Source organism: Macrotis lagotis, chromosome 5 (genome assembly GCF_037893015.1).
Source record: "Macrotis lagotis isolate mMagLag1 chromosome 5, bilby.v1.9.chrom.fasta, whole genome shotgun sequence".
NCBI classification, from domain to species: Eukaryota; Metazoa; Chordata; class Mammalia; order Peramelemorphia; family Peramelidae; genus Macrotis; species Macrotis lagotis.
The window spans coordinates 258,519,919-258,532,106 of NC_133662.1; the positions used below are offsets into that span (position 1 = coordinate 258,519,919).

General features: G+C 42.3%; 1 protein-coding gene across 4 annotated transcripts in view; it reads left to right on the top strand.

Moving 5' to 3' along the window:
* ST6GAL1 (ST6 beta-galactoside alpha-2,6-sialyltransferase 1) overlaps window positions 1-12,188 on the top strand; it is a 92,131-nt gene that overhangs the window by 52,336 nt on the left and 27,607 nt on the right. Inside the window, exon 1 of one of the 4 annotated variants that reach the window (XM_074189537.1) lies at window positions 9,480-9,704. The exons of 2 other annotated variants lie outside the window; for them this stretch is intronic. The gene's annotated coding sequence lies outside the window, so the exon portion shown is untranslated. Of the gene's footprint in view, window positions 1-9,479; window positions 9,705-12,188 lie in introns of those variants that run through there. One more of the 4 variants, XM_074189535.1, reaches the window with a different exon arrangement.

A 12,188-nucleotide genomic window follows, 5' to 3' on the forward strand; every position in this document is an offset into this window, starting at 1 on the left:
CTGAGAATAGTTCCTCATCATAATGAGAATGTATACAACATTCTCCTGGTTCTGTTCACTTCATTATGCATCAGTTCATGCAAGACTTTTCAGGTTTTTCAGAGCCCAACCGTCACAAAAACACTAAGACACACATACACACACACACACACACACACACACACACACACGCACGCACACAGAGAAAAAGTTGAGCAAATAAAACAAAACTTATTCATAGAAGTTCATCTTAAAAGAAGGCAATAGTGAAAGACAAAGAGGTCAATGAGAAGTCTTCAAAGAAAAATGTTATTTAGTCTCAGGTCCAAAAAGAATGGCTGGGAGAACTTAAAAAGCAAATTAGAGGAGTAGAAGAACAATTGGAAAATAAATGAGAGTAATGCCAGAGAATCATGAAACAAAGTCAATAGTATGGGAAAAATATAAAAAAAATTTTACCAAGGGGGAAAAGCTCCTTAAAAGAGAATTGACCAAATGGAAAAGGAAGTACAAAAGCTTACTGAAAAAAAATTCCTTTAAAATTAGAACTGAGCAAGTAGAAGCTAATGACTTTGAGACATCAAGATGTGATAAACAAAAACTATAAAGAAGAAAATATGAGGGGCAGCTAGGTGGTGCAGTGAATAGAGCACCGGCCTTGGAGTCAGGAGTACCTGGGTTCAAATCCGACCTCAGACACTTAATAATTACCTAGCCATGTGGTCTTGGGCAAGCCACTTAACCCCATTGCCTTGAAAAATCTAAAAAAAAAAAAAAGAAAATAAGAAATTTCTCATTGGAAAAACAAGTGATCGAAAAAATAGATTCAGGAAGGATAATATTAGAATTATTGGACTATCTGCGAGTCATGATAAGGAAAAAGCCTGACAACCTCATTGAAAAAATTATCAAAGAACATAACTTATATCAGATTGCTTACTATCATAGGGAGGGAAGGGAAGAAGGGAGGTAGAAAAATGTGGAACATAAAATCTAGCAAAAAATGAATGTTAGAAACAAAATGTAACTGGAAAAAATTAATTTCTTTTTTTAAATTTTAATTTATCAAACTGCCCTGATATAGTAGAACAAGAAGACAAAATAAAAATTGAAAGAATCCACTAATTATCACCTGAAAGAGATCCAAAATGAAAATTCCCAGGAGTATTGTAGCCAAATTCCAGAGCTCACAGATCAAGGAGAAAGTACCATAAACAGCCAGAAAAGAAACAATGCAAATATCATGGAGCTACATTCAGAATTATATTATTTGGCAGTTGCACATTGAAGAGTCTGAAGGATTAGAATATGATATACTGGGGTGGCTAGGTAGCACAATGGATAGAGCACCGACCCTGGAATCAGGAGTACCTGAGTTCAAACCGGCCTCAGATACAGTAATTACCTAGTTGTGTGGTCTTGGGCATGTCACTTAACCCCACTGCCTTGCAAAAAAAGAAAAAGAAAAAAATATGATAAGCTAAAAGGCAAAGGAATTAGGATTAAAATTAAAAAATCACCCATGAAATTTAGTAAAGTCTTTGAAGGGGGGGAAATTGGATGTTTAATGACATAAAGGACTTTCAAGTAATCCTAATTTTTAAATTAAATAGAGCAAATAAGTTTGACTTCATACAAGACTCATGGGAAATATAAAAAAGTAAAAAAGAAACAAGGAAGAGAAAACATAAGAAATTCAATAAAGTTGAACTGTTTATATTTCCAAGTGGTGAGATAAGAATAATTGGGAGTATAGACAGAGGCTGTGTATATAAAGTGACCTTTGATAGGATAATGTCTCTTCCCCCCAATAAAAGGAGGAAAAAGAAAATTGCACTGGAAGAAAAGGGAGGGAGGAGATTGGATAAGATCAAAATGAATGTACATAAAGGTAATACTGTGAGCAAATTAAGAGAGCATAGAGGGAGCATCTAGGTAGTACAGTGGATTGAGCACTGACCCTGGAGTCATGAAGATCTGAGTTCAAATTAGGCCTCAGACACATAATACTTACCTAGCTGTGTGACCTTAGGTAAGTCACTTAATCCCATTGCCTTGTAAAAAAACAGAGAGAGAGAGAGAGAGAGAGAGAGAGGTGGATGGAATAGTTCATTTGTCAGATTTCCGAATTTTTGAGTTCCAATTCTCCAAATTAGAGAATTTAGTACCAAAGAAGATATAGAAAGCAATATAAAGTGTAAAAGACATCATCATGATTATATTAAATTAAATAGATTTTGAAGAAACAAAACCAGTGCAAGCAAAATTATAATGAAAGCAAGAAACTGAGAAAATTTTTTTAACAGATATCTCTGATAAAGGCCTTATGTCTCAAAAAAGTAGATAACTTGAGTCAAGTTTATAAAAATACAAGTCATTATCTAATTGATAAATGGACAAAGAATATGGATAGGCAGTTTTCAGACAAAAAATCCTATACTCACAAGAAAAAAATGCTCCAAACCACTATTGATCAGAGAAATGCAAATTAAATCAACTCTGAGGTACCACCTCACACCTATCAGATTGGCTCATATAATAGAAAAGGAAAATGTTGGATGATGGAGAATATATGTGAAAACAATGCATTGTTGGTGGAGTTATGAACTGATCCAACCATCCTGGAGAGCAATTTGGAATTATGCCAGAGGGCAATATCATTATTAGGTCTGTTTTCTAAAAACATCCAAAAAATAGAAAAGAACCTATTTGTGGAAAGATACTTATAGCAGCTCTTTTTGTGGTGGCTTAGAATTGGAAATCAAAGAGATGACCATCAATTGGGGAATGGCTAAACACACTTTGGAATATTATTGTGCTATTAGAAATGAAGTAGGATGAAAATCCTGGAAAGACTTGCATGAACTGATGCATAGTGAAGTGAACTAGGAAAATGCTGTACACAGTAATAGCAATATTGTTCAGTGAAGGTCTGTGAATGACTTAGTTGTTCTCAGCAATACAATGGTCCAAGACAATTGCAAAGGGCTAATGATGAAGCACACCATCTGCTTCCAGAGAGAGAGAAGTGATGTGGATTGAATGCAGACTGAAACATGCTATTTTTTACTTTTTCATATTTCTTTTATTCAAGCCTTCTTCTACAAGATGACTAATATGGAAATGTAATTCATAATTGCACATGTATAACCTTGCCTTCTAAGAAAGGGGGGAGCAGGGAAGGAAGAAGGGAAAGAATCTGGAACTCAAAAATGTTTTAAAAAGTAAATAAGATATTAAAATATCAAACAAAAGCAAAAAAAAATTACATTTTTGGTCTAATTAAATTAATTCAAGAATTTAAAGAGCTCTTTTGAGGAAAGAGGCATCCATTTATTTGATCCAAAAGGAAGAAGCAGGATTGATGACTAGAAGCGAGCATTTTTATTAGTACCTAAGTAGACCTAGCTCCCCCTAAGACTTGTGAATGTGGTCTGTGACCCATGAAGCTGCTCTTTGAGAGGTCAGATTTGCCCATCCCTAAACTGCAATTCCCATCAGCAATAGCAAATATTTATGGAGACCTTTATTGACCCACACTGTTCCAGTCATCACATCACACACATCCACTTGACCTGATTGTTGCAACACTCTTAGCTGAGTGAGTGAATTGAGTGGCCAAAAAAGAAAGAAAAATCTGAGTTAGTCAGACCCTGATAAGTTGGGTCTCAAGTGTTGGGAAAAAGGGGTGGGAGTTAGGACAGCAGGTGGTTGCCCAATTCCATAAGGAAAGGGGGAGCTGTGCAGCACGCTTTGGGTGACTAACCCATGAGATTGCTGCCACACTAGCTCAGGGGCTTCATGAGGTCTTACATCTTCCTAACTGGGTCCTTCTATAAGCTCAATATCAGCCCAGTCCCACCTGAGAGGGTGGTGTCCCAGAGAAAAGGGCCTCATTTTGGTGTCAAAGCAACCAGGTTCTCTCTCACCTCTAATGCTCAATCTCCCTGTGACTGTGGGCAAGATATTTCCTCTTCCTTGGTCTCAATTTCCTTGCTTGTAAAATGAGGGTGGGCTAGATGGACTCTGAATTGAGGATGCTGTGATCTTGCAGCTAGATGTCTGGTGGAGAATGGGGAGAGCCCCAGGCCTGGAGCCAGGAGTCACTTCACCCTGTCTGCCCCAGTTTCCTCTCCTGTCAAATGAGCAGGAGAAGGTCCTGGCCACAAATCCCTTCAGGAACTCTGCCAGGAAAACCCCAAAGGGGGTCAGAGAGTGGGACACAACTGAAATGACTCCACAACAGGTGTCATACTAATGCAAAGTGTTAGGATTTCAAGGAAGGCAATGGCAGCCTCATGGGGGGCCCCTCCTGGAGGGAGAAGTTGATGTCTCAAGGCCAGCCCCTCCCTTGTGATCAGCCCTTCCCTACCCTGTCCCAAAAGGGAGCCAGCCTTATCATCATCAGTCTGCAGAGCCTAAAATCCTTTTAGATGGATTAATTCCATGGGCCTGCCCTCCAAGGATATGGTGGGACCCTGGTGTTATATTTATATAACAGTTTATTTCTGTGTAAATGTTGCACCTCTTGTTAAAAGGTAAACACCCAGAGGGCAGGAAATCATTCTCTTCTGTCTTTGCTTCCCCAGGGAATGACACACCATTGGTTGGTGGGTTGGTTCTTATTCTTAGATATCAAAGAAGATCAACATTACATCACTATGGTAGAGACAAGTTATAGAGTGTCTGACTGTGGCTGATCAGACTAATATAAGCTTTGGATGCTCGACCACAGGACTGGTACAAATAGTCCAGGTGAACACCTGGCGGGGGGTGTCTCTAAATTTGGACATCTCAAGTTTCCTTTGAGTGTTTCTGCTCTGCCTTACTCTCAAAGAGGGCAGGGCAGGCTGGGTGGTCCTGGACCAGGGTCTCCCATGTTGTACTCTCAATTGAAAGTTCTTTAGAGAGACCTTCAGGGTGTCAACCATGCCATTTTACCATTTTTACCTGACTCATTGTAAGTGGTGGAGGGTGGGTTGATTGTATGACTAGTCACCTCTTCAGGCCAGGGATACCTGGAGGTGTCCTGTGTGATGTGGACCAGCCACAGCAGAATCTGTTATTAAGGAACCCCTTTGTGTGTGTGGGAGAGAGAGAAAGAGAGACAGAGACACAGAGAGAGACAGAGAGAGAATGTGAGTATGTGTGTGTATGAATATATGAGTGTGAGAATGGTTGTGCATATGTGTGTGTGTGTGTGTGTGGGTGTGTGGGTGTGTGAATGAGTGTATGTGGGTACACCTGTGCCTGTATATGTAGGGGATCCTCCTTGACTCAGTGAGACTTGGCCACTTCCTTGCTTTGTGTTACTTGGATCCCTACTCTTCCAATGAATATTGATCAGTTTGCTGTTCTACATAAATCCTATAGAGGTAGGTAGGTTCTTACAGTGAGCCTCAGACTTTTAATATAACGCTCACTTCTTCTTTGCCAAGTTATGAGGCTCTCGTGCTCAACCATGAGAATGCTGATAGAGGTCTCCATCCTGTTCTGCTCCAATTCTGTGTCCAACCCAGCAGAGTCCATCAGTCAATGAATTTCTACATTTTGCCATGCCACTTTTGAATATTAGGGCATCAAACCCTATGAAAACAAGGTCCAGGAAGAAGGGGGCATCTCAGATCATGAGGAAGATCCAAGGTCTACTCGATTATAGGAGACTGTGGACCCTTTCATAAAATGCTATTGACTCAAAGCTCTGCCTCAGTGGTTTTGCTTGCAGATTGGATAATTCTAACCCTCACAAGGGGTGAGGGGTGGGGTGAAATTCAGGGGTTGTTAAATCAAGTCTTGTCTCTCTTGGAATTTGTACAGAGGATTCACCTTGCTTGATCTTTGATCATCTCTTATTTTTCCACTGCAATATGAGGATCTCAATGGTAATCTCCTTTCTCCTTCCTCTGCAGTTCTCTATGTCCAACATTCTTGACTGATGACTCTCCATGTTTGTTAAGTGTTAAGTCTAAGTGTTTGCTGGCTCAGAAGGTTACAAGGCGTTTTTTGTCTGTTTTACTTCAATGAAACTTTCCTGGCAAGCCCTCACGTTTATTTTTGACCGTTTCCTGCTTTGGAGTGGCAGTGGGGTGCTCCAGCCAGTCAGATGAGAGATGCTATATATAATGACACACACTGTGCCCAGATTCCTCCTCATTTCCATTTGACCTTGTCCTTTGTTCTCACCCATTGAAGATCCAAATGCACACGGACTCATCATAGGGTCAGAGAAGCTGGGAAGGGAATTTGGAAGCCTGTTCTGTTTGCTTGTGTTTGCCCACACTAAGACTTGGAGGTTTATAATAACCTCTGAAAGGACTCTGGGGCCCGTGACAAGGCAATGCAGCCCCCTCATTCATCTGACTTATGAAGGAGCCCCTGGCTGTAGCCTCAAGTTCTTTTGGGGTTCATGCAGCTCAGTTTCTCCAGAAGCATAGTGACTCCTTGGGCAGTGGACAAAAGTTGCTCAGTTTTAGCTAGAAAGAGTTTGTAGGTGGTCCAGAAACACTTGAATTCTTAGCCCCTTTTGTCTCCTCTCCCTTATTTCAGACTCACAAATCTCAGAGCTGAGGAGCACCTCAGAAACTGCCCAGTCCAGCCCATATCCAAATAACTCTCTTCTAGACAACATGCCTATTAAAGGATTGGATCTCTCAGTCTGTGGATCAACATTCATTTATTAAGCACCTACTGTGTGCTTAGTGTGGGGTGCGGGATAGAGGGGAGAGATAGAAAGAAAGGCACCCAATGTCCCTCCACTGGAGGAACTCACACAGGAGAGGTAATGAATAATAAACCAGTTCCCATAAGATATATACAGAATACACAGAGGGTACAAGACCTCTGGGTTGTGTGGGACTGGAGACGGGAACCTCGGTCTAATGAGGGAGACAGAAGGAAGTTAGGGAGGGGGGACCCCTCCCTCTGCCTCCCCATCCTGAGCGAACTTGAACCCTTTGGAATTCCTACAGCACTTACATTATCTCATAACCCTGGGATTTAGCCTTGATTTGTTGCCTCTCTTTGTCTACATCCCAGGGAAACTGAGGCCCAGGGGTAGAAAATGACTTGTCCAAAGTTATGGATATGAGAAGTGTCAGAGGCTGGAGTTGAAGCTCTCTATAAAATATAATAGAATAAACGACTGACTAGCTTAAGGTCACAGAGGATCTGAGATGGGATTTGAACCTGGAGTCATCTTGACTTCAGGTCCAGGTTCCTAACTACTGTATATATTTATTAATTGAGATCAGTATCTGGCTATATATATAGATTTATAGGTAGACATAGATTTATATATTATATATAGTTACAGATATCTCTATATATCATGTTCTCTCTACTCAGATTTGCTATGTTAATCTTTCTAGAAAGAGGTTAATGGATAAGTAAAGGGGGTAGAGGTGGTGGTGATGAGATGATGGCTAAGAAAACCCCTTTGATGAATGCCAACCTGGGGAAGGGGAGAGAGGCAATTCTATCTGCATTGCCCAGCAAGGGTCATTTTTGGGAGCTTTGTCTGTTTCTGGATCCCAGTGCCTCTTACTGTTTCTGCTTGCATTGGCTGGGCTTCAGACAACAGATGCCCTGTGGCATCTGGACCGTCCTGGAAGCCATTCTAGTGTGGTTGAACCCAAGACTCATAAGATGTCATAATTAACTGCTACAGAGGAATGGTAACTGAATTTGCATTAATAGTGATGGGGCAGTGAATCTGCAAGTCCTCAGTTGAGTCTTCTCTGAAATATTTGCTAGCTAAATTTGCCTTATGTGACCCTAGGCAAGGGTTCAATGTTGTTCAGTCATTTCAGTCATATCTGGCTCTTCCTGACTCCATTTGGAGTTTTCTTGCCAAAAATACTGGAGTGGTTTGCTGTTTTCTTCTTTTCATTTTACACATGAGGAAACTGAGGCTAAAGGATGAAGTGACTTGCCCAGATCCAACAACTAGGAAGTGTCTGAAGCCAGATTTGAATTTAGTTCTTTCCGACTCTGAGCCTGGTGCTCTATTCACTTAACCTTCATTTGCCTTCCTTTCTTTTTCTGTAAATGCAATTAATAAGAGGATCTCACAGGAGTTTTGTGAGGAGGATGCAATGAAATCAAATATTGGAAGTTTTGCAAACCTGAAAGTGCCCCCACACACTGTGCTTATCATTATTATAGCTAGTGTTATTGTCATAGCATTTTTATTTTATCTTATTTTATTTTAATTGTTTATTATTAATTATTATTAAATTATTAATTATTTAATGGTTTGTGATACTGTTGCTACTCCTACTAATAGTAAAAATAGCAATCAACTTACTTTGCCCAAGTATTTGAGGTGAGGGTCCTGTTTCCCTCTTCCCAGCTTTGCCCTCATCTGCAGAACTGGGGGCGCTCCTGGAGGCCCTGTTGTTCTGAAGGATGCTCACCAACTGGACCGCACCTAACCACAGGCTCCAGCATCAACGGCCTGCGTTCAAATCCTGTGGTGTAGTCACAGCTTTCTAGGGCTTGGAGTTTGAACTAGATGACTTCCTTCCAGATCTAGGTCTCTGATCTCTTTAAGTGGGTTCTAAGCTGGGACCTTGGACTAGTTATCTTCAGGGCCTCAGTTTCCCCTCTGATCAGCCCAGCTCCTTGTGCCTCTCTCCCTGCAATATCCCATATTTATTTTATGTATTTCATTTATTTCATGATATATGTATATATTTCTATATAATAGAATTTGCAATCATGATTATATTTATTTCATATGTCCATATAGTTTCACCCTTTAGGATGTCTCTTAATCGATGTATATGGTTGGACTGAGGGAAGACCATCCAAAGGAGATGCCAGTTTTAAGTTTCCCTTAACATATAGCTACACTGGTCCCAAAGTCCTGGCTCTTTGACCTAAGAAAATCCACCATTTTGGGGTCTGTCCCCCCACTGGCTGTGCTTAGGCCTCAGGCTGCTTTCATTCAGGTCTCCAAGACACAATGCTTTCTCTCCTTGAACCCAGGGCCTTATTCTAAAATCTCCCTTGGCTTTCACATGGTAAGGTGACTTTTGGGGAGGCAATGAGGCTTAGTGGATAGAACAGTGGACTTAGGTCAGAAAGGCTGGAGGGCCATTTCCTGGCTGTGTGTCCCCAGGCGTCCCTTTGTCTCTGCCCCTACCTCAGGTACATTGAAGCCTAGATAGACTGAGACTTCCCTTCCCATTATTTCTTTTGGGTTCAGTTTTTGCTATATGGAGCCACCTCATCTACTTCCTTGAGAGATGGGAGATCCTGGGTGTGGAACGTCAGCTAAAATATCAAGACTTTGACAATTGGTTGGTTGGTTTGCTGGCCTCCCCCAGCCCCCCTTGCTGTTCTTCTCCATGTATCTGTGGGAATGCAGTTGACGGACTAGTCCTCTATATTGCATCAGTCCCCCAGCTGATGGGAGTATGCCAGAAGCCAATTCTGTCCTTCTGGATGATCCGAAGCCTAGAGACCATCTGGAGGTGCTGTTAATGTTTAACCCTGGTCTGAGAGTTGGGGCAGGCAATTGTTGCCCCCTCCCAGGCCCCCTCCTAGGGGCAGTGACAGGACAGCCCACAAGGGCACTTTCCTCTGCTTGTGTCCCTTTGCAGATACTTTATGGTTAGGCCCAGATGGGGAGGCCACCTTCTCCCAAGAAAACCCTGCCCATTCCTGAGGATGTGAACATGTTGCTACTGGTCTGGGGGCTTTAACCAGCAGGTAATGGACAGGTGGGTTTGGGGTTTGCAGAAGGGAGATGCAGCCTTTCCCTTAATCCACTCTTAGATTAGGGTCTGCTTCTTGACCCTCATCAACTGCCTGGCTTTCTCCCGGAATTCCAGTGGTAATCCTTTGGGTAGGGCACCCTTTTATTGTTAAGACCACTCTAGAACTCCCGAATTCTCTGGGTTGAGCTGAAAGATTTCCTCTAACAGAATTTCACAGCTTCCTAAGAACAATCTTCTCTTCCTTTTTTGTTTTCACTCCTTTATCTCATTTTCCCAAGTGAGAACACACCTGACCATATTCGTAGCATACTCATTCAGCTTCTCCACCAGGGAAATGCTCCCCCAGACAACCTCTGTTCTCCTTTCCTGGGGTGTCTCTTTGTCTGGCACACCTCAGGAATTTTGACCCTCCTTTGTTCTTGGTGTAGGAGTGGGAGTTTTAGAAGTTAGGGGAAACTTAAGAACCCATAGAGTTCTAGTCTGTTCTTTTCCCCACCATACCATGTTGCCTTTTTAAAATTAGAAATAAAGATTTCCACCAGCTTCCAAGAGGTAGCATAAACTCCCTGCCCAGATTCCCTTTACCCTTTGGGGTCATACAGTGTTAGAGAGATGGAGGTTTATCATGGTGATAATGGTGATGAGAATATTCTATTGCTCTGTGTTGGTATCACAGTTCATGGTTTACCCCTAGGGGTCTATAGCCTTATGATGCCTATTTAGGATGAAAGATCATGGCTTTAGTGCCAGAAGACCCTGACAGGCCAGTTATTTTATAAGAGAGGTAACTGAGATGAGGGGGTCTTTTCCCCAAGGTAATGCAGGCAGTAAATGGTTGTCAGGTGACTGAGAAGCTGCCTGCCTCAACCCCTTCATCTTATAGATGAGGAAACTGAGGCCCAGAGAAGTTAGAGGATCCTGCATCTGGAACTGGAAGGGACCTTAGAGACCCTCAAGTTCATTCTTATCACTCAGTCATTCATCTAGCATTTAGGAAGCCCTTACTACGTGCTGGACAGCTTAGGTGGTCCCAGAAAGAGCTAGGTCTGAAGTTGGGAGGATGCCTCTCTGAGTTCCAACCTGACCTCCAACCTCGCCCTAGCTGGGCGACCCTGGGCAAGTCATTCCACTCTGCCTCAGTTTCCTCATCTTTCAGTTGAGCTGGAGAAGAAAATGGCAAACAACTCTATTATCTGCCCAGAAAACCTTCAACAGGGTCTTGAAGAGTCAGGCACAATTGAATTGACTGAACAACAATACACTGGGCACTGTCTTAAGAGCTGGGGATGCGAAAAATGCCAAAGACATTTTCTGCCCTCCAAGAACTCCTAGTCTAATGGGGAGATAAAATGCAAAAGCATTACAAAAATGAGATTCAGATAGGATAATTTGGAGATTGTCAGTAGAGGGGAGGAAAGTGCTAGGGAGAGGAGGACTGGGAGAAGTTTCCTTCCATCAGACATTCCCAGTTCAAGGATGGGACCTCCCTGGAGGCCTGAGAAAGCCCAGTAGTCACCACTTGGATTCACTGTGTTTTAGCAGAGTGCCAAAGGTGCCACCCTGGCTAAAGATCCTGGACATTGTTTGAGTTCAAAGTACTCAGAGCTCTTAACCAATTGCACAACAAATATAGAAAAAATCAAATGCCATTCCAGTTTCCAGGGAGGTGGTTCAAGGCCATCATATTGATTCAATGGTTTGTGCCAGCACTGACAGCAAGAGACTCTCATTCATTCATCATTTATTTTTGAGAGATATTTGGGGTTAAATGACTTGCCCAGGGTCACACAACTAGTAATTGTCAAGTTTCGAATCTAGATCTTCCTGACTTCAGGGCCGGTGCTCTAGCCACTGTATGACCTGGCTTCCCCCTCTTTTATTTACCAAAAACATTTTTTTTGCTACAATATACATTTCCCATGCAGTCCCCCCCCCCCCCCCCATCCTGCCATTCCTTCAAAGAAGAAAAGGAAGGGGAAGAAACCCAGGTTGGTAAAATGACTGGGCTCATCAGCCAAGTGTGGAAGGAACTTCCCCCCTATACAATAATACAAGGGAGGGGCCCTCTTAGAAAGCAATTCTATTTACCAGAGCTTTGGAAGATCCAGTCTCAATTCTTTTTCAATTTTATCCCTAATCATTACCTCCTTACCTTTATGAGGGGCTGTTTCCCTGGTTCCAAAAGCTCTTTGTGGTCACAGGATCACGGATCCATTGATCTGGAGTTGGCAGGGACCTCAGAGATCCTCTGGGCCAATGCCCTCATTTTATACACGAGGACACTGAAGCTCAAGATCGTTTGTGATCCCAAAGCCAGTGCCCAATAGCTAACCAGAGAAGCAGAGAATTTCAAAGTCAAAAACTCCCTCATCAGTCATCTGATACCACTGATTGTTGTTTGTTGTTTGGCCTTCCTTCTTGAAGAAGTCCTGAAGTCAGGAAGGTGATGTCATGACAAACACATGGTGGGGTGGGGATGGGGGGTTG